At 38.4% G+C, this 18620-nt stretch overlaps 1 long non-coding RNA gene across 1 annotated transcript in view; it reads right to left on the bottom strand.

The window, feature by feature from the left end:
• The window catches only part of LOC103096853 (uncharacterized), a 284089-nt gene that overhangs the window by 43415 nt on the left and 222054 nt on the right, over positions 1 to 18620 (bottom strand). Inside the window, exons 7-9 of the long non-coding RNA XR_008915145.1 lie at positions 9716 to 9799; positions 8999 to 9145; positions 899 to 981 (exon numbers count right to left, since the gene is read on the bottom strand). This is a non-coding gene — a long non-coding RNA (uncharacterized LOC103096853). The remainder of the gene's footprint in view (positions 1 to 898; positions 982 to 8998; positions 9146 to 9715; positions 9800 to 18620) is intronic.

Raw genomic sequence — 18620 nt, 5'->3', positions numbered from 1 at the left:
TTTTTTTCTTTCAGTATGACAAAATTCAGATGTAAGTAAACATATGTCAGGTTCTGTCTGACTCCAAACAAAGAACTACTATATGAAATGACATCGTGCCTTTGATCATGCATTCCTCAATCAGACAATTTATTCTTAGACCAGTTAAAATACAAAAGTTGTGCTTGTTCTCAAGTTGTTGTTCCCCTTTGTTTTTGATGAAGACCAATGACATCACAGGGTGATGTCTTGAATTGGGTATCTATAAATACACATGTATGCATATGTTTAGCTATGTGTGTATGTGCACATACACAATGCACTAAAATGCATACGTGTATCCATAATCAATACCTCTATGTGTCTATATGAACACATACATATATATGCACCTATAGTACTTCTAATGCATTCCTTTTTTGGGTCTTCTAGATTTTTTTACTTTTTCACTTTTGATATCTGCTTCATTATTTTATTAAGGACTGAGGTTACATTAAATAGATGGATAATTGCCAGGATTTTTTTCTATTTGGAAAATACATATCACCTTTTTTCCTAGTTTTCTTTGAAAAGTGATGACCTAGAGCAGGTAGGTGGCTTAGTGGATAGAGAGCCACGCCTGAATACAGGAGGTCCTGGATTCAAGTCTGGCCTCAAATACTTCCCAGCTGTGTGACCCTGGGCAAGTCACTTAACCCTATTTACTTAGCTCTTCTGCCTTGGAATCAATACTTAGTATCAGTTGTAAGACATAAGGTAAGAGTTTAAAAAAAAGTGATGGCTTAAAAGAAACACTTAAAATCATCTATTTATTCCAATCTACTAGTCTGTCCATGTGATATTTTCCTCAATTCTTTCTCACCCTCTTTTCTAGTCATTTTCTGTTCTAAAGCATCATACAGGATGGAAGTCATCTTACCTGAGTGTTTGCTCCAGCTTTTGGATTCTCAGAGACCTCTTTTCACTCTCTTCCTGTGTAAGTTGTCTGCTACATTCCACAAACTGAGAAAGTCAACAAACACAGAACTGTCATTCCAACAAGACTTTAATCATCTCACCAAGCAATCAGTTATTCTTAGTTGCAAAGTCACTTAATAAATAGGTTCTTCACAATTTTGTGATTCTCCAGGGATGCTTCCAATTCATCTTTTCTATAGCACTTTCCCCCCCTAAGAACTCCAAGCATTTAATCAATGATTGTAAAAGAAGGAGCATCTAAAATATGACATGGGTGCAAGGATACAAATGCATGGGGATGAGGATTCATAAAATAATCAGGAAAGGAAGTGCTACAGAAACTAAGAAAAAATGGTATAAGCATGCCAGATAATTGAATTTAATTCATTAAGCACCTACTATCTGCCAGGTTCTGATCTAAGTGCAAGGGATATGAAAAGAAGCAAAAGATAGCCCCTGCCCTCAAGGAGCTTACAATCTAACGGAGGTGACAACATATAAAAATTATATATAGGACAAGCTAGATATAGGATAAATAGGAAATAATGAAGCTAAAGAAGGTATTAGAATTGAGAGGTTAACCAGTGGAATTGCTTGTCAACTCCAGGAGAGGGGAGGGATGAGGGGAGGAAGAAAACATGAATCATGGAACCATGGAAAAATTTAAAAATTAAAAAAAAAAAGGAGAGGTGAAGAATGGCAGGAGTTTCCTGGGATTTGAAGGAACTCAGGGAAGTTTGGAGGTAAAAATGAGGAGGGAGCACATTCTGGGCATGAGGAATAGCCTGAGAAAATTCCTGGAGCCAAGAGATGGGGTGTCTTGTTCATGGACAGCAAGTAGATCTGTATCACTAGATAGAGTAGATGGTGGGGAATAAAGTATAAGAAGACAAAAAGGCAGGTGGTGCAGTTTTAGGTTCTAAAGAGCTCTGATTACCAAACAGAGGTTTTGTATTTGAACCTTGAAGTGATAGGAAGCCACTGGAGTTTATAGAGTGTGTTGGGGGTACCATAGTCTGACCTGTGCTTTAGGAAAATCGATTTGCTAGATGACTAGGGAGAAACTTGTCTTCTCACGGTCAGCTCTAGATAATGAGAAACAAAGATACTAGACAAATGTCTGCTTAGTAAAGTCATTTAATTTGCCAGTAATACTTTATTGAGAAGGTTAAGGTTAAATATTGAGCCCTCTTCCTCAAGATTATTTCCGTGGCTCCCAGTTCTAGAGCAAACTTTCTCCTCCCCATTCTATTTTGCTTTCCCAATCAATACTCCCTCTTGCCATATTGGTGGGTGGGAGACTCTAAGGAAGAGGGCATCTTTATTTTCTTCTGTTTTAGGTTGGGTGGAGCTGTTTCTCAACTGAGAGAAACCTAAGGGGCAGATTCTCTTTTACTGTCACCCAATAAAATGCTCAGAACCACCTCTAGGGAGACTTTGGTACAATTTAAATACAGAAAATGCAGTCTCCTGGAATGCATATAACACAGTGGAAGTTAGTAGGTGCTTGCAATTGAAAGTTTAGATTATGCCTCTGAATTCAGTGGTACCAATGAGCACATTTCAACAGGACTTCTAAGAGTTGTGATTTTATTGGTGAGAGTATTTCTTTCCTTGATGCACCTTGTGCCCCTTCTCTATTTGATTAGATTATCTTTGAGAATTGCCATGGCTACAAATCTCTTTGCCACATGGCCAAAAAAATAGACATGTGGCCAATCAGGAGTCTTGAACATCTAGTTAGCTTGATAGGATCTAGACATTCCTCGATGGTAACATCCTGAGAAGGAAAAAAAATATTGTCCAAATGTTTATTGCAGTTAGTAATTTTTTATAAGTTTAATTCACTATTCACCTAATTCAAGACATCAGAAGATAGTAGAAAAATATAAATAATTAAATAGTTCTATTCTCATATTACATTTCAGTATCTATTCTGTTTTCTTTTTTGTTTGGATTGAACTAGTGATTTAATTGGCTTAGAGAACTCCTAGTTCAAAAACTTCCTCTATCAATGCAGACTTGGGAGTGCTCGCCAACTTTTCATTTTAGAAAGTTGTCTGGGGGATATAGATACTATCAGCCAGTGACAGCCCATATTGTATCTGAGGAAAAGACTTGAACATAGGTCTTCCAGACTTGTAGACCAGCTATCTCTATCCATTATGCCATACTGTCTTTCTTTTGTACTCTGTTCTTATTACAAATAAATCCATTTGAGTTTAAAATATGAAAATCCTTTGATTGGTTGCCTTCATTAAAGTTCTCCTTGAAAGTCACATCATGGTCAGAGGTGACATTTGGGCATGTTTTTTGTATGACTATCGAGAGCTTTAACTTTCTCCTTTATTTTTAAAACACGGGAACTTTTTCTTCTTTTTTTTTAAGTTCCAAATTCATTCCTCCCACCTCCATCCCTTGGGAAGGCAAGGAAAAACAAATCTGTTTACAAATGTGACTTTACATATATTCTCATGTACAAAATGTGTACATATATTCATGCAAAACAAATTTCTGCATTAGCCATATTTAAAAAAGTGAGAAAATGAAAAAGAAAATTGCTTTGATTTGCATTCTGAGTCCATCCCTTTTCCATCTGGAGGTGGATAGCATGTGCTATCATGAGTCCTGTGGCAAAACAACCTGGAAAACCATTTACTAAGGTATAGAGGGTTTGTGATCTGTGTTAGTGAAGGTGTTGAAATAATGATAGATCATTGAGGTATTGAAATAAAGAATCTGACTCATAGCCAACAAATACATAGCCCTAAATTAATTTATAAATATATGTTTGTGCAGGAAAACATGTGTTTTTATTACTGTGAACAAAGAGATATGCATAGTTAAATCTATATAGTCACAGATGAATACAGATCAAAATGTGCAAATGGGTGAGGTTTGACTGGTTATAATGGCATCATATGAATTTTTGCCAAAAAAAAAAGCCTCTAATGTTTTTTATCACCAGAAGTGATTTTTAACTAATGAAATGAAAAGTATTTATTCTGATGATTTGGACAAATGCTAAAAAATACAAAGAAAACTTTAAAGTTCTTAGAATTATATAATTATATAATAATTATTAGAATTAAAATGAAGTAATGAATCCTAACAGCTTTTGTAGTTTTCTCTGTTGAATTTTCTTTTTCTTAAAATGGAAATAAATGGAAGTCCTTTGTCTTTAGCTTTCTATTGGCTTTGTATTTTGTGTGAGTTATTAAAGTTCCAGAGAAGTGAAAGGGTCGACTTTATGAAATTATAATAACCTCTATGTTAGGAAGGGGATGATCTTTTCCAGGAGACTTGAGATTGTTATGAGAACTAGGAGGCAAGAAGCATAGGAGTAGCCCTTTTCTATGAATATTCCCTGGAAGTTAAACTTGGCCAAAACAGAAACTCTGAGTAATTGACTTAAAATGATTTTCCTACTTTGTGACATAAGGTTCTTCTACTCATGTCTATCTGCACTCAGAAAGAATGGATGCTTCTGATTTTTAAATGTTTCCACGCAATCATTGCAAATCAAGTTGGAGGGCTTTCTTTTCTTGTCTTTCCTTTGCATTTTTCTCTTCTTTTTTTCCCTTTTAGTTCCATGGTTTTCTTTATTTTTGACAAACTCAACAAGTAAAGAATTCCTTTCTCAGACCGAGAGCTTCTGAATTGAATTTTTAAAATTGTTCATATTAACAAAACATCTTAAGGTTTGCAATGTTTTCCTCACAATGATCCTGCAAGGTTAATAGTGAAGTCTATTTTTATAGGTTAAAAGACATAAAAAGAAATGATTTGCCTAGGGTCACTCAGCAAGTTATGGGTCAGATTTGAATTTCTAGCTCTCTACAGCACATCTATAGTCTTTTACTGGATATGTAGATCTGGACCCTATCACAGGAGTATCAATCTATATCTGACATATTTGTGAGAGAATAAAAGGCCCAAGAATCTGAAGGAAATGTTATTTAAATATCCCAAATATTCTCCTAACCGTGTGTTTAGGGCAGGGGAATGGGGAGAGATATTGGACAAGGACTAGGAGAGAATCTTTGGCTTGCATCAGGTTGAAGGAGCTTCACATGTGGTCCAATCTGAGTAAACTGTCTTTCAGCTGTTGTCCCAATTGAATTTCTCTTTCCTAAATTCAATTTTATTTTATTTTCAGGTCTGAATCCTTTCCCTCTAATCTCTTTCTCCTCTCCTCCCATTGAGAAAGATAGAAAAACAAAACCTATTACACACAGATACAGTCAAGCAAAACAAATTCTGGAATTGGCTATGTTTTGACTCCCTCTCCCCACTCCAAAAAGCTCTATAAGCTTTGATCTGTACTCTGGGTCTGTATGTAATGATTTGTCATTGGCAACTATTGGTAGGCATTGAAAAAAAATACTATGTACAACCAATAAGTCAGATTAACCCCCAGATTCTCATAAACAAAAGTTTTGGTGAGTCCAGATGCAATAAACTTATCAGATAAGTACAGTAATTGGGCTTGCAATTTTGGAGGCAGTGGCTAAAAATGCAGTTCTTAAGCAGGAAAGGTCCATAATAACAATCTGTGAATTCATATAGAATAATGACAGTAAGTTATTAAAGGCCAAAGTTGGACCGAATCTTGAAATGCTTCCCTTGGATACTCTTTTAGAAAAAAACAGAAGTTTAATGATAGTACAAGAACATCTAATATTTATGTGTAACACATTTTCATGGTGCTGATGAATATTCTTAGGTGTTAAAGGGATTATATGAATACATCTCACATGCCAAAGGAGGTTGCATGGCTCAGTAGAATGAGAATCTACTAAAATTGGGAGATGCATTCTAGTCCTGCCTCCACCATCTAAATATCATCGTCACTTTGTACAAGTCACTTGCCCTCTTGGTGACTCGATTTTCTTATTACCCATAAAATGCGGATAACCGTACCCATGTTAATAAATTTCATAGGCTTATGAGAAGAGAATAAGACAACGTGTAAATGCTTTGGAAAGTGTAAAGTGGATAACAAAGCACATTGGCAGAGTGTTTTAAGCTTAACAAAGTGCTTGTCCTCAGATCACTCTGTGATGTAGGCAGTGCAGGTATCATTATGCCCATTTTACAGACAAGGAGAATGAGTCTCTTGAGGTTTAAATGGCTTGCTTATGCCACGGAGTTTTTAAGAGGTTGAGACGAGTCAAACTAAGTCTAATGAGGCTAAGTAAAGTACACTATTCATGACTATCTTTGGCTTGCAAGAGGTTGAAGGAGCTTCACATGTGGTCCAACCTGAGTAAAGTGTCTTTCAGTGGGATATCTATGGGGACCAATACTATGGGGCTTCTATGAGGCATATTTTATATAAATATTTATATTTTTAAAATTTATAGTTTTCAATTTGTTAAACGTGTACAGGATGAGAAAAGATTGGAAAAATATTTGAAACAGAGAATCTATACAGATACACATATGGTGTTATGGGTGGAGTCTATCTGGTGGAGACTGCTGGCCCACACCCCCATATGTGTCATGTCTCCCACCCCTGCTGGAATAAGGTTTTTGATTCGACCTAGAGTGACACTGCTACAAGACAGGAATGGTTTTGAGTAGCCTGCTATTTAGGCAACTAAACAATCTCTTAGCTCACACATTACAAGTTTACATTTAATTAGTGGCAGACATTCTAATCCAAAACTTACTTCGTTTCTACTAAATACATTCATTCCTAAGTGGAATAATGCCATTACTGATGAAAACTGTAAACACCAGGAAAAAAATTTGCCAAGGTCAGGATTTTTCTTCCTAAATAGAGCCTCTTCTTATTAATTATGTGCTTTATAAGCATGCGAAAGATTATAGTTTAATTACTAGGCTTTGTCTCCTGTTCCCCAGGCCAATGTTAAAAGTTTATTTCTAAAGTAAACTATACCTTTCACATACTGCATGTCGCCATATAAATCAAACAAAGGGAACGATATTCCAATTCTCGGGGTTACTGCAGGAGCATAGAAGTTGCCAATCAGAACATTCTTCCATTTTAACTTGGAGTGTTTCTAAACCTCATACATACCGCTACCTGGAAACACTTTTACACTAAGACTATTGTGATTACATCTGCTTGACTCATAGTCTATATAAATTACTGGAGTCAAGGAGAGTCCAAAAGATGGAACCTTGGCTGCCCGTGGCAACAGCCTCCTAACCCTGAGCTTCTTTTTAAATTGAGAAGGATCTAGGCTTGGACTCCACATTTATTACCATTGAATAAAAAGGCAAAGCTTAAAGGGCAGCCAGGAAGGAGGCTGTGAGTGCATAGGCAGAGGCAGGCGTCGCCATTCACTCACTTGACTCACAGACATCATTTCATAGGCATAGAGATATTTGCACAGCAATGACATACGTGTCAGATCACATATGCACGTGCCACGGTGAGGAATAGTCTGAAATGTAGGGAAGCAAACCCAATTCTCGTCACTTCCTGCCCACAAAGTCACTGACACAACAAGCTCATCTGAAACACGAGCAGGAGACTCACTAAGCAATTTTTCACGTAGAAATTCGAAAGAGAATAAAAAACCCGAGGCAGGGACTGGCAACGTACTGACTGACCAGGGTCCACGCCATGCACGGTTGAAGACAACGGCGTTTGTGTCAATGCATAAACCCAAGAGGAGCAATCATGAGTTCCGCAAACACAAAGTTGGACTTAAATATCAGACCCAGGAGAGACTTTGGGTTGACAACATGCAATCTTAGCACAGAAAACCATTTCAAATTCTACTCTCTGTGTATTTAGGTTCAACCCTGTTTCTTAAAAATAAAGATAGAAAAATCTGAGTCCTTTAAAAGGTCCCTGTTGGTCAAGGAAAAGGCTTTGGTGGATGATTCTGGTCCTGCCGTATGGCTCCCGATGCTTGGCTCCCCAACTGATGCCCCACATTATTTTGTTTCCTCCATGCTTTTGAGCAGGGTATGCTCTCAGTCTCTCATGGGGGCTGATAAGCACTCCTGGTTGGGAGACACTGAGAGGTCATTCTATGGGGCAGCAAAAAGAACTTCCTTAGGTTCCTCATGTATATGAGACTTTTAAAGGATCTCTACACTCATTACCATCATGTGCCAAAGAACCGAGTTCTTATTGCATTCACATTTCTGCCATAGTAGGCAAAAAATGGCAAATAAATCAATATCTCCTCCATCCTCCCCTCTGCCCCTCGAATCCCAGTCCCTTTCAGAGTCCAGGTTTGTGAATGTACCCTGGGCAGTGACGATTCTAGGGAAGAAGTGCCCATGGGAGTGGCACTCCCTCCCCAGCGGGAGTCTGCATTCAGAAAGAATAGATTTTTTCTGGCTTCTGCTAGAAGCTGAAAGCGATGAGCTTGCCATACAGAAGGTCTGCATAACAGGGGTACAAAATGGGAAGGTATGCGCAAAAAAGAGGAGAGGGCGAAGGGGCTGCTAGAAAAGCATCAGGAGGGAGAAGGAGAAGTATGAAGCTTGCCTTGTAAGATAAGTCACTTGTGCCTGCAAGAGATTCCCAGGCTATTTTAATTATAAATATTTATACCCATTGAAGCAAATTCGGAAAGATTTATATCCCAGGGGAGCACGGATCAATAGATCTGAGCAAACCTCATCTCCTAGCTGACCACTTAACACTGTTATCACTGATTAGGGCTGCTCTGCCCTCTGGGAGGGTGTTGTTTTCCCCTCTTGTCTTCTAGAGGGCCATCCCATTCTTGGCCCCTGGAGGAAATCAATAGCAGGAGGTAGAGATCAATACCCAGGACATCTGCTTGGATACAGAAGCTAGACCTCAGAATTAGGGTTGGATCAGGAGGCAACATGGATATTTTATGCTCCCCTTCTATCTCGCGTCCCCAGGTTTCCCAAAGTGCTTCTACCCCACTGGGGAAGCCAACGTTTATATTTCTGATCTTTCTAATTTCTTTGAAATTGGCTCAAAACGGTGGGCCTTCCTAAGCAAAGGAAGAAGGATAGTGTTACCATTAGCTTCTCCTTTTAAAACGTAAAAAATCCAAAACTTACCCAATCGTGGAGCTGGGACTTGAGCCAATCAACCCACCTGCCTGTGGCGCTCCACTTGGAGTCAGCTGCTGGCCTCCAGGTCCTGCCTGAGCCGCTGGATCTGGCTGCATTTCTGCTCCAATTCAGCCTGCGTCTCCCTCTGCTTGGTCTGCCGTTGATAGATCCTCTGCTCCTGAGCATCCAGCTATTGACCCGCCCAGGGAAAGGAAGGGAAAAAAAATGGAAAAAAAATCAATTAATACTAAACAGCTTAACAAAGCCCCAAATAGCACAGGCCTGAAGCTACCTGGGGCACAAGTAGGGGTAGTTGTGGTGGTCACGGCGGTGGAGGGACAGCCCCGGACAACCACAAAAGCCCGATGTTCCAGGGACAAGAAGCCAATATGGTAGGCGTGATGCCACACACACACTCACACACACACATCGGCAGCTCTGACATGACCTATTCTGGGGAGCAAAGAAGGCTGCTGCAGGTACACAGTTCATTGTGAAGGGGTGGGGAGAGATAAATTGGCCAGACTTGAAGCAAACGGGACTGCGATTGGATAGAAGATTGTTGTATCTGCTTTTTTGGGGGGTGGGGGGCGAGGAGAAAGGGGCCCCCTCCCCCTATGCCCACTATGTGCAGCTGCGGAGGCTGGTCCAGGGCATCCATCCCAGCAGAGACCTCCATCTCTCTTGCCTGGTGCCCCCTGGTATGGTGCCAGGGAACAGACCTCTGGGGCTTTTATAAGGGGGAAAAGAAAATGGGTACCTTGGCTGCCAGGCCATCCCTCTTCTCATGTTGGAGCAGGATCTTGCTTTGAAGATACACGGTTTTTGCATTTCGCCGTTCCAGCTGTAAAAGAGTTTACATAGGGAGGGAGCAAGGAAGGATCATGAATGTCAACCAATGAGCAATTAGCATGACAAGACTAAAGTATTGATCCAGGAAGGCTAACTGCACGCACGGCTGTCGCCCCAGAGCTGGAGCAGCTCCCCTGTCGCTAACCCTGACCGAAGCCCCTAGGACCGGCCCCTTGTTAGAGCTTCCGAGGCTGCGAGAGGTGGAGAGAAGATGCAGCTAGACGCAGGAGCAGCCACCGCCACCGCCATGCTGCTCGTCGGCCACGACCAGGGGTGGCTCCTTTCCCTGGAGAGAAAGCTGGAGGGACACGAGGGAAGAAGCTACAGATTCTGGCTCTCCTTCTCCTCTCGTTTGTGTTCTGAGAGGAGACTAACCTCAGAAAGCCTACTAGGAAGCAGCATTAGGAAATTCTATGTATTGATTGGGGAATGGTGAAGGCAAAATCCTGGCCTGACAGGAAGGGCTGGAAGTACTTGAGTTTCCTATTTCACAGGGTCAGTTCCATCCATGTGCCTTCGGGATTATACCAGTCTTTGGCCAATCCAAACAGTGAAATTCCTAACAGTCATTCCTAATGGGTTTAACTATTTAAATGTCAAGAAATGGGTTTTTTTTTTTGGCCAATCAGATAAGGATGTTGTTTCACTACATATAATCATTGATGATCATTAAAGATCCAAATAGGATAAGTCAAAAGATAAAATTTAGGACATGGTATTTAGAAGATATCAGCCAGATACGGTTTTAGCCCTATGTAAGCTGGTCTCTCTTTTTTATGTTTCTTCTCTTAATTATTCTCTATCATGTTTGTTCTAAGTTTCTTGCCACTCTCTTCTTCTAGATTTCTTTGTGCCATCCCATATGCCATTCTTCAGTAGACTTGGTAAGGTGCTCCCCTATGAACTTCAAAAACGTATGCCAGCTCTACCTCCTTCCCAAAGCCTTCCTTTCATAAACTAAGGACAATGATAATTATCTCTCATCCAATGGCGTAGTACCCTCTACACCAGAATCGCAAATATAAAATAATTGAGAATAACAGGGGGAGAAAATCCTTTTGTATCAGATTTCGCAGGAATTCACAGAAGAGTTGTATTATTAAACTCTGAGCACCCCATTGTCTTCTTTGTCTCTTCTGCGACTCCTAGCATGGTACCCATACTATAGGGTAAGACTTAAAAGGTTCAATGAAGTTGGCCAATAATGGGATGCGGAATGGGTGGGGGACAGTTATTTTCTTCTTTCTCCTTTCCATTTCCTTTCTACAATAGTTCTGTTATTCATAGTCAGTTACCTGATAGGACAAAACTTTTTACTTTCCTTTAGATTCTGGAAGCCCCAGATATTCAACGGCACCATGACTGTCCGACAACCAGGGCACATTTTTCCATATTTAAAACTGATGTTCAGTTCATAAGACATTCTCTCTGTTATGGTGTTTAAATGTCTCATAAAGGAAAATATCATCTCAGCATGATTTCTTTGCTTCCCTGCACTCTTTAGCCCAATGTTCCCTCTCCAGCTGAGCACAAATTGAGGACACTGGCCTTTTCAGTGGTGGACAAAGAGTCATAATAGGGGGGCCACGCATCAAAGTAAAGGGGAAAGAGAGGCTCAAAATAAGGAAGGCTCATTATTTTATCAGGAGCTAAGTTTTTTCTTGCTACTGTTTCAAGACTCAATCTTATTTCTCATGTCAATAATGAATGGAATAAAATCAAGAGGTTAACAAGTCAGCATGATCTGGTGCCAAGTTTAGTACGAACTATAAGAGAGACCTCAAAAGGAGATACTGTGAAAATGGTGCTTCATAGCACCAGGCCCATTACAACTTTGTGGCTTGAATGGCCAATTTCACTCACCTTCGACTGACCTCCTCTTGTTTGACGGAAAAGAATACTCAATGAATCTAATTCCCCAATATTCTGAGATCAGAGCCTAGGGTGGAGCAAATTCACCTAGAGAAAACCTCCCAAGGATTTCCTTTTTTTGTGTGTTTTTCAGCATATAACGTTTGTAACCTTAGGATATAGATGAAGAAAATCAGCCACGAACATCTGAACCTATCTTCTAATACCTAGGTCAGATCATCAATAAGGGATGGCATTGTTTTTACTTTATAAAATGGCAGAGAACTTGGGTCCAAGGTGTCTGTGGTAAAGAAAGTCTGGTTCATCTTCTACAAACAACTGAGCACATAACTTATGGAACTTAGTCACAGGAAGGGGAAAGGAAGAGAATAATTATTTATATAGCATTCACTACAGAGCTAGGCACTGTGCCAAGGGATTTAAAAACAAACAAACATATATTGTCTCATTTGAGCCTTGGAACAACCCTACCATGATTATTCCCATTTCACAGTTAAAGAAATAGAGGTATATAGGTTAAGTGACTTGCCCAAAGTCATATAGCTAGTAATTGTTTGGAGCTGGATTTGAAACTGGGTCTTCCTTATTCTAGGCCTAGCAGTCTATCTACTGAGCAACCAGAAAATAAATATGAAGAGGAAAAAAAAATCTGGGCCTTTAATGTCCTTACAATTAGATTATAATGCAGATCAGTATATGGTTACTGAATAAAAGTGGTACAAAGTGCTATGGTATATTAGGTTCTTAATCTGAGGTCCAGGAACTTGTTTTTAAAAATTACCTGATATGTGTATTTCAAAATAATTGTAATCCTTTGTATTTTATTATGGGCATTTAAAACAATATTCTGAGAAGAGGTCTATAGGCCTCACCTGACTGCCCTCAATGAGGTCTATGACACCAAAACAACTAAGAAAGGTTCAGAAAAGGGGAAAATGTACTCTTAAGTGAGGGATTCCGGGAAGGTATGATGCAAAGGGATGGCATTTGAGCTGGATCTTAAAGGAGAGGAAAGATTTCAGTAGGTAGTGATGAGGTTAAAGGGGTGAAAGAGCAGGGTTTGAGATTTTACTTCTTTCTTCAGGAGAGAATTGGTCCTCATGGACAAATTGCAGCTTTAGATGGTTGAGAAAATGGGAGAATTGCTAACCTACAAGATTATTAGATAGTGTATTACTATCAATTTTATCCTCCTTTCCAATGTGTCTACCTCTAATAGGTACATTTCTGTATTTGTCTATCCATGGAACATAGAATAATCTTGATTTTATTTCCTAGGGTACAGATCTTAAATATGTTCCCCAAATAAGATAATTAGCGGGACAATTAATGTTCTCTTCACTTATTTTCACAATTTCAAAACACGTAATTATTTCTTTTCCTTGATTGTAGAGAATCAAGGTTGATGACAATGGCAAATCATGGCACTCCTATAATATTGTGTTTAAGGTCCTCTTTCTCATCACTCATCAATGTACACTTGAAGGAAGGATATTTTGGAAACTCTTGGAACCTGGGTCATATGTATGTTCTAACTGGGCCTTAGAGATAGTTAGGTAAAAGTATAATTAATCTTAGTTGAGCAAACAGATTTTCAATTGAGGCTTGGATGTCCCCATGGGATAAATGCCCCCAAGTACAACTATTGTTACTTACTTTCTACTTCTTTCTGTAGGACATCATTCTTCCTTCCAGTAAACCATGTGTTTTGGAGACAAGAGTATTATTAGAGTGGGAGAAAAAAAAGAACAGAAAACTCATTGGTAAGTGGGTGGCAGCTCTCGAGTACCAGTCCTTACTGTATTTCTAGAATGTTCTATGTCCATACATGCACCCCATTTCTTGGAAATATTTCTGTAGCATTCATTATTATGGTATTTATAATAGGTGAATTTATGAAAGGCAGCATGATATAGAGGGAAGAATGCTGGAACTGGATTGAGGAGATAATCTGGATTGGAATCCAACCTATGATATTTAGTAGTTATGTAACTACAGGTAAGTCATTTATACTCTGTGAGTCTTAGTTTCCTCCTCTGTAAAAAGAGGGTGACTCTAACTATATTCTTTACCTCACAGGGTTTATGAGGATTAAATGAGGTAAAAAGTGTGTCAAGTAGGTACAAATGAAATTTAAGATGTATTTACACTTCTATGATCCTTGAGGAAAAAATTAAGGAATTCTTCTAACAAATGAGATCTGATGGAATTAGAAGGTGGCCAGCCAGTGCCTGACTGATAGATTAGCCTCCTCTCTGGCAGCCTTAAAAAAAGGAAGCTTGTAAAAAGTAAATAAAAATAAAGCTTGCAAATTTGGAAGTTAGGTGAGACAGGAGGAACTTGGGTCCATTGAGTCATCTTTGGCAATTGAGAAGAGAGCCAGTTATGGAGTTTGAAATGCTTTAAAAGGAAACTCTCTGCCTTTTTTTCTCCCTTTATACCTCAAGCAGAGCACAATAGGGTAGGATGGGGATCCATTTTCTTCTCTTGTCCATCAGCAATGGCATCTTATAATGGAGCAACCTGCTCAGGACGAGATTCCACTCCCAGCAGAGATGATGGCACAAAGATACTTTTTTATTATAAATAATATCAAAGTTCATACTCATAGATATTAAGGGCTTAAAACTATTTTTCCATCTTATTTGGGTAAGCATATTTCCAAATAGGGCCTGGATTTCCCCATGGGGTATTGCACTGCAAAAGCAGAATTTAGCAAAGGACAATATATTTATTGGTGGCAGACTTGAGAATCTTATTGTCTCATTGAAACCAAGGGCAATACAATAGTTCTTTGATGTTCATTGATGAAAAATAGTCTTCAGATACTAGATTTTAGACTCTATAAAAGTTTTCTACCTGCTTTCTTCATTAGGGTCCTGCTGTTTTTTCATCCCATTGAGGGAAGGTTGAAATTAAAATGACATGGAGCTTCACACAGTTGGTTCAGTTGTGCTGCAAGAATAAACAACTGCACTTGACATCACAGACTGTACACTTAGAAATGAAGATTGATTACCTTCCATATGAAGCCAGACCATTGGACAAAACTGCCAGGCTACGATTTCCAGGGATTGGGTGGTATCATATGTGATGCCACTATGGAGTGGGATGCAGTTGGTGAATTCAGTGGCCAATTACTTCTATTCTAGTGTTGTTGTTGTTCAGTCATTACCCTGTGCCCAATTCTTTATGACCCCATGGCCCATAGCTAACCATGGGATTTTCTTGGCAAGGACACCATAGTGATTTGTCATTTCCTTCTCTGGTGGATTCTTTCATGGATTCTATTCTATTAACTCCTTAGAAAAAAAAATACTTTGCCAAAGAGTCCACAGGGCAAAAGAGAGTCTTCCTGTGCTATTTAGAAACTAAAGCTTGGTGTAGCTGTTGCCTTCAACTTCTTTCTGAAATAACCTCTGCAGTAAATTCGGAATGATGAGGCTTTTTAATACACTAAGGGGATCTAGGTCTAGGCTTCATAATTATGAAAAGAACTGAGAGAGGGCTCAGAGCCAACAATTGTTCCCATGCCCACGTTCTCTTTCTCTAGCATTTTGAATTTCTCCCTTGCCACTGGTGCCTTTTTCTGTCTCCAGACACACAAGACTCTGACTGATCTTCAAAAACCCTTCACTTTATTCTTATTTCCACTCACAATTACCCTCTTCTGTACCACTGTCATATTATCCAAAGTGTGCTTTTGATCTGATACCTTAATTTTATTGCCAAATATTAAATTCAATGAGCATTTATTAAGCACTTCTGTGCTTTATATAAAGCGCTACCCCTGACTTGCCTCTATTGCCATATAAAAACTTCTTTTAACTGACCTTGAAAAATCAAAGGACTTTACTTGGTCTTCATTCTCCTTGGCCTTGCTGTGACATCTCACACTGTTAACCACTACTTCATTTTGGAAATTCTCTTTTGACATTTGGGACACTATATTATCCCACTGATCTGACCCCTTTCTTCCTTCTATCCTCTAACTGTGGGGGCCCCCATAATTGTTTTCATTTCTCTGCTAGCATCTTGCTACACTCTTAGAAAACCCATTCATTCTCAAAACTTTACCTGTCTCCTTTATGCAAATGACTCTCAACCTATATTTCAACTTTGATCTCTTTCCTAAGTGCTAAGCCCTTGTCTCTCCTTGCCTAGTAGAAATACCAAACTATCATTTCAAATTAAATAAATTCCCAACTGAAAACTCAAATGGGTTCCCTTTTCTGATTTCTTGTTCTTGTCATTCAGTCTCATGGTCTTGAAGTCACCTTGGACTCCATTGATCCTTATATCCAATCAGTCCACAAGTCCCACTGATTATTCCTTTGAAATGTTCCTTCATTCCAAATGAAATAACTTCATGCTTAAATCATTTCAATAGCTCTGTACCTGAGATCTTCTCTCAGGCTGATCTCAATCAACTTTCTTTTGGTAGTGATTCAGACAATTCCAAATCTACCTTGATTTACTATCATTAATCTGTATCTCTCCATCATGTCCATGAAGATATTACAGGAGAATGCATTTAGAGCTGGAAGGGATCACGGATGTTATTGAGACCACTATCTTCATTTTGCATTTGAGAAAACTGAATTCCAAGGAGGTTAAATAATTTCTCAAAGTTATATAGATGATATAATAGAAAAATGGGATTTGAATTCAAGCCCACTTATTCTATATTCAGCATTCTTTCTACTATATCATGCTGCCTCTGAAGTCCCTTTGAAAGCTAAATTTATGATCATATGAATTTTGTTTTGCTGAAATCTAAGTATACTAAATTTACAGAAATCTCATGATCCACCAGTCTAACATCTTGATAAAAAGAAAATGAGATTTATTTGTCATGACTTCTTATTAATAGATCCATGTTGACTCACAGTGCTTCCTTTAAAAAATTGCTTGCAATGTATTTGTTTAATATCCAGAAAGGGATACTAGCTCAGGAGATGTATAAAACCCTTGTGTACAAAATACTTATAAGACCATAACAAATCATTCTGATCATAAAGAAAGGCAGGGAAGTTTTGAAATAGAGTGATGGATAGAAATGAAGCTCAGAATGATAAGCTTAGATTTTAAAAGGAAAATTAATAAATTGGAGGTAAAAACAAGTAACTAAGAATAGATGTGAAATGATGGCACACATGGTAAGAATAGAATGAGAAGGATAAAACCTAGAATGGACTAAAAGTAGCAGTAAATCTTGAGGATACAAAAAAAAAGCTTTATTATCGACATTGTGGGCAAGAGGAGGAGAAACAAGGAAAATACAGAATCATTACTTGAGATGAATGTAAAAGTAGTAACAGATAATCAAAAGGTGCAAGAACTTCTTAACTACTGTTTTATGTCCATTTTCACTATTGGAAAGAATGATCAAGTTGGAAAGACTTAGACCAAAATAGTCAATAAGAAAATGAAACTCAAGAGAGTGAGAAGATAGTAAGAGAGCATCTTACTGTCGTAAATGAGTTTAAATTCCCTGGGCCAGATGAATCACATCTCAGGATATGGAACTTGAGAATGTGTTTGTTGAACCATCATCTGCAATCTTTGAGGCTCCAGTGGAAGATGAGACTCTGTTGATCATTATACGTCAAGTCAGAAGAGCTTGATGGCCCCTGGTCCTTTCCACCTTCCCTTTAGGTTTATGGATATCTCCATGGATAACATGACTATGGGGAAGATTATGCTTTTGTTTGCAGTCTTCCCAGTACCTGGTAGGTAAATTGTAGTACCTTGTATAGAAAATATGATCCAGATTAAAAGCAAAGAAGGTGGGATGAGGTGGGGATGGCGTAGATAGTGAAGGAATTAAGAATCAGAAATGACCAGCTGATACAGAGGAGAGCTCAGAGCCCAGAATTATGTTGGTAAGCATATGTATGCATATATACACACATGTACATATATACACCATCCCACATGTAGATATATGTGCATGCATCTATACATATGCACATCAATATACTTATATTTATTTTGTATGTATTGTATATACATTATTATAATTTATATATTTATATATACATACCTGTATATCATTATACATGTTATATATCTATACACAAGCATGTGTGTAGTTATACACACATGTGTATATTTATAAATGCCAGTCCATACATATTATACACACACGTGTACATATGACATGGCCAATGCAGAACTTTGTTTTTCTTGATGATACATGTTTGTAATGAAGGTTTTGTTTTTCCTTCATTCTCATGGGAGGGGGAAAATGTTTGGGGGGAAAGGAGAAAAAGGTAGATTTTTACCAACTGAAAATACAAATATAGTTTTAAAAAAAAGAAGCATGGATGAAAACAACAGATAATCCCACTACCCTTAAGAGAGAATTTTGGAAGGGAGAAACTAGAGGTGGAGATAACTGAACAGCCATCTTAATAGCCTGCTTTATGCTTTATACTAATTTTATACATAAATATACTATTCTATTGCAGTTCAACACTGGACCAGCTTATTTGTGAGGCAGAGACAACATAATAGATTTGATTCTGCTTGAGTAAAGAGATACAAATTTACTTGGTTGTGGTGGTGGTAAAGTGGCTCACTTTGATGAATTACTAATTACATTACTAATGACAAATTATAGAGCATGTTAACTCTCTTAGGCTAATACAGTATTGTTTGGATGCTAGGAAAAGGAACTTTTCAATGGCTTGCATTAATAGTCCTTCCAAAACAGGAGATTGCATTTTAACCTATGAGGTCAAGTGCAAGCTTGTGGGTCCATATTTTTTTTTTTTTAGTTTCTCCCTTAACTATTGAATTATTTGTGCCTTGAAGGGAACTGATCTGGGAAAGCTGCTGCAAGGACTAAGATATAACAAATGATTTAAGTCCGGGGTTAATTGACACATTAAAAAAATAAATCTTTACCAACCCACCACATTTTCGTCAGCTCCTAC

This window comes from Monodelphis domestica, chromosome 1, assembly GCF_027887165.1.
Source record: "Monodelphis domestica isolate mMonDom1 chromosome 1, mMonDom1.pri, whole genome shotgun sequence".
Classification (NCBI taxonomy): Eukaryota; Metazoa; Chordata; class Mammalia; order Didelphimorphia; family Didelphidae; genus Monodelphis; species Monodelphis domestica.
This window is presented reverse-complemented; position numbering and strand designations above follow the sequence as displayed.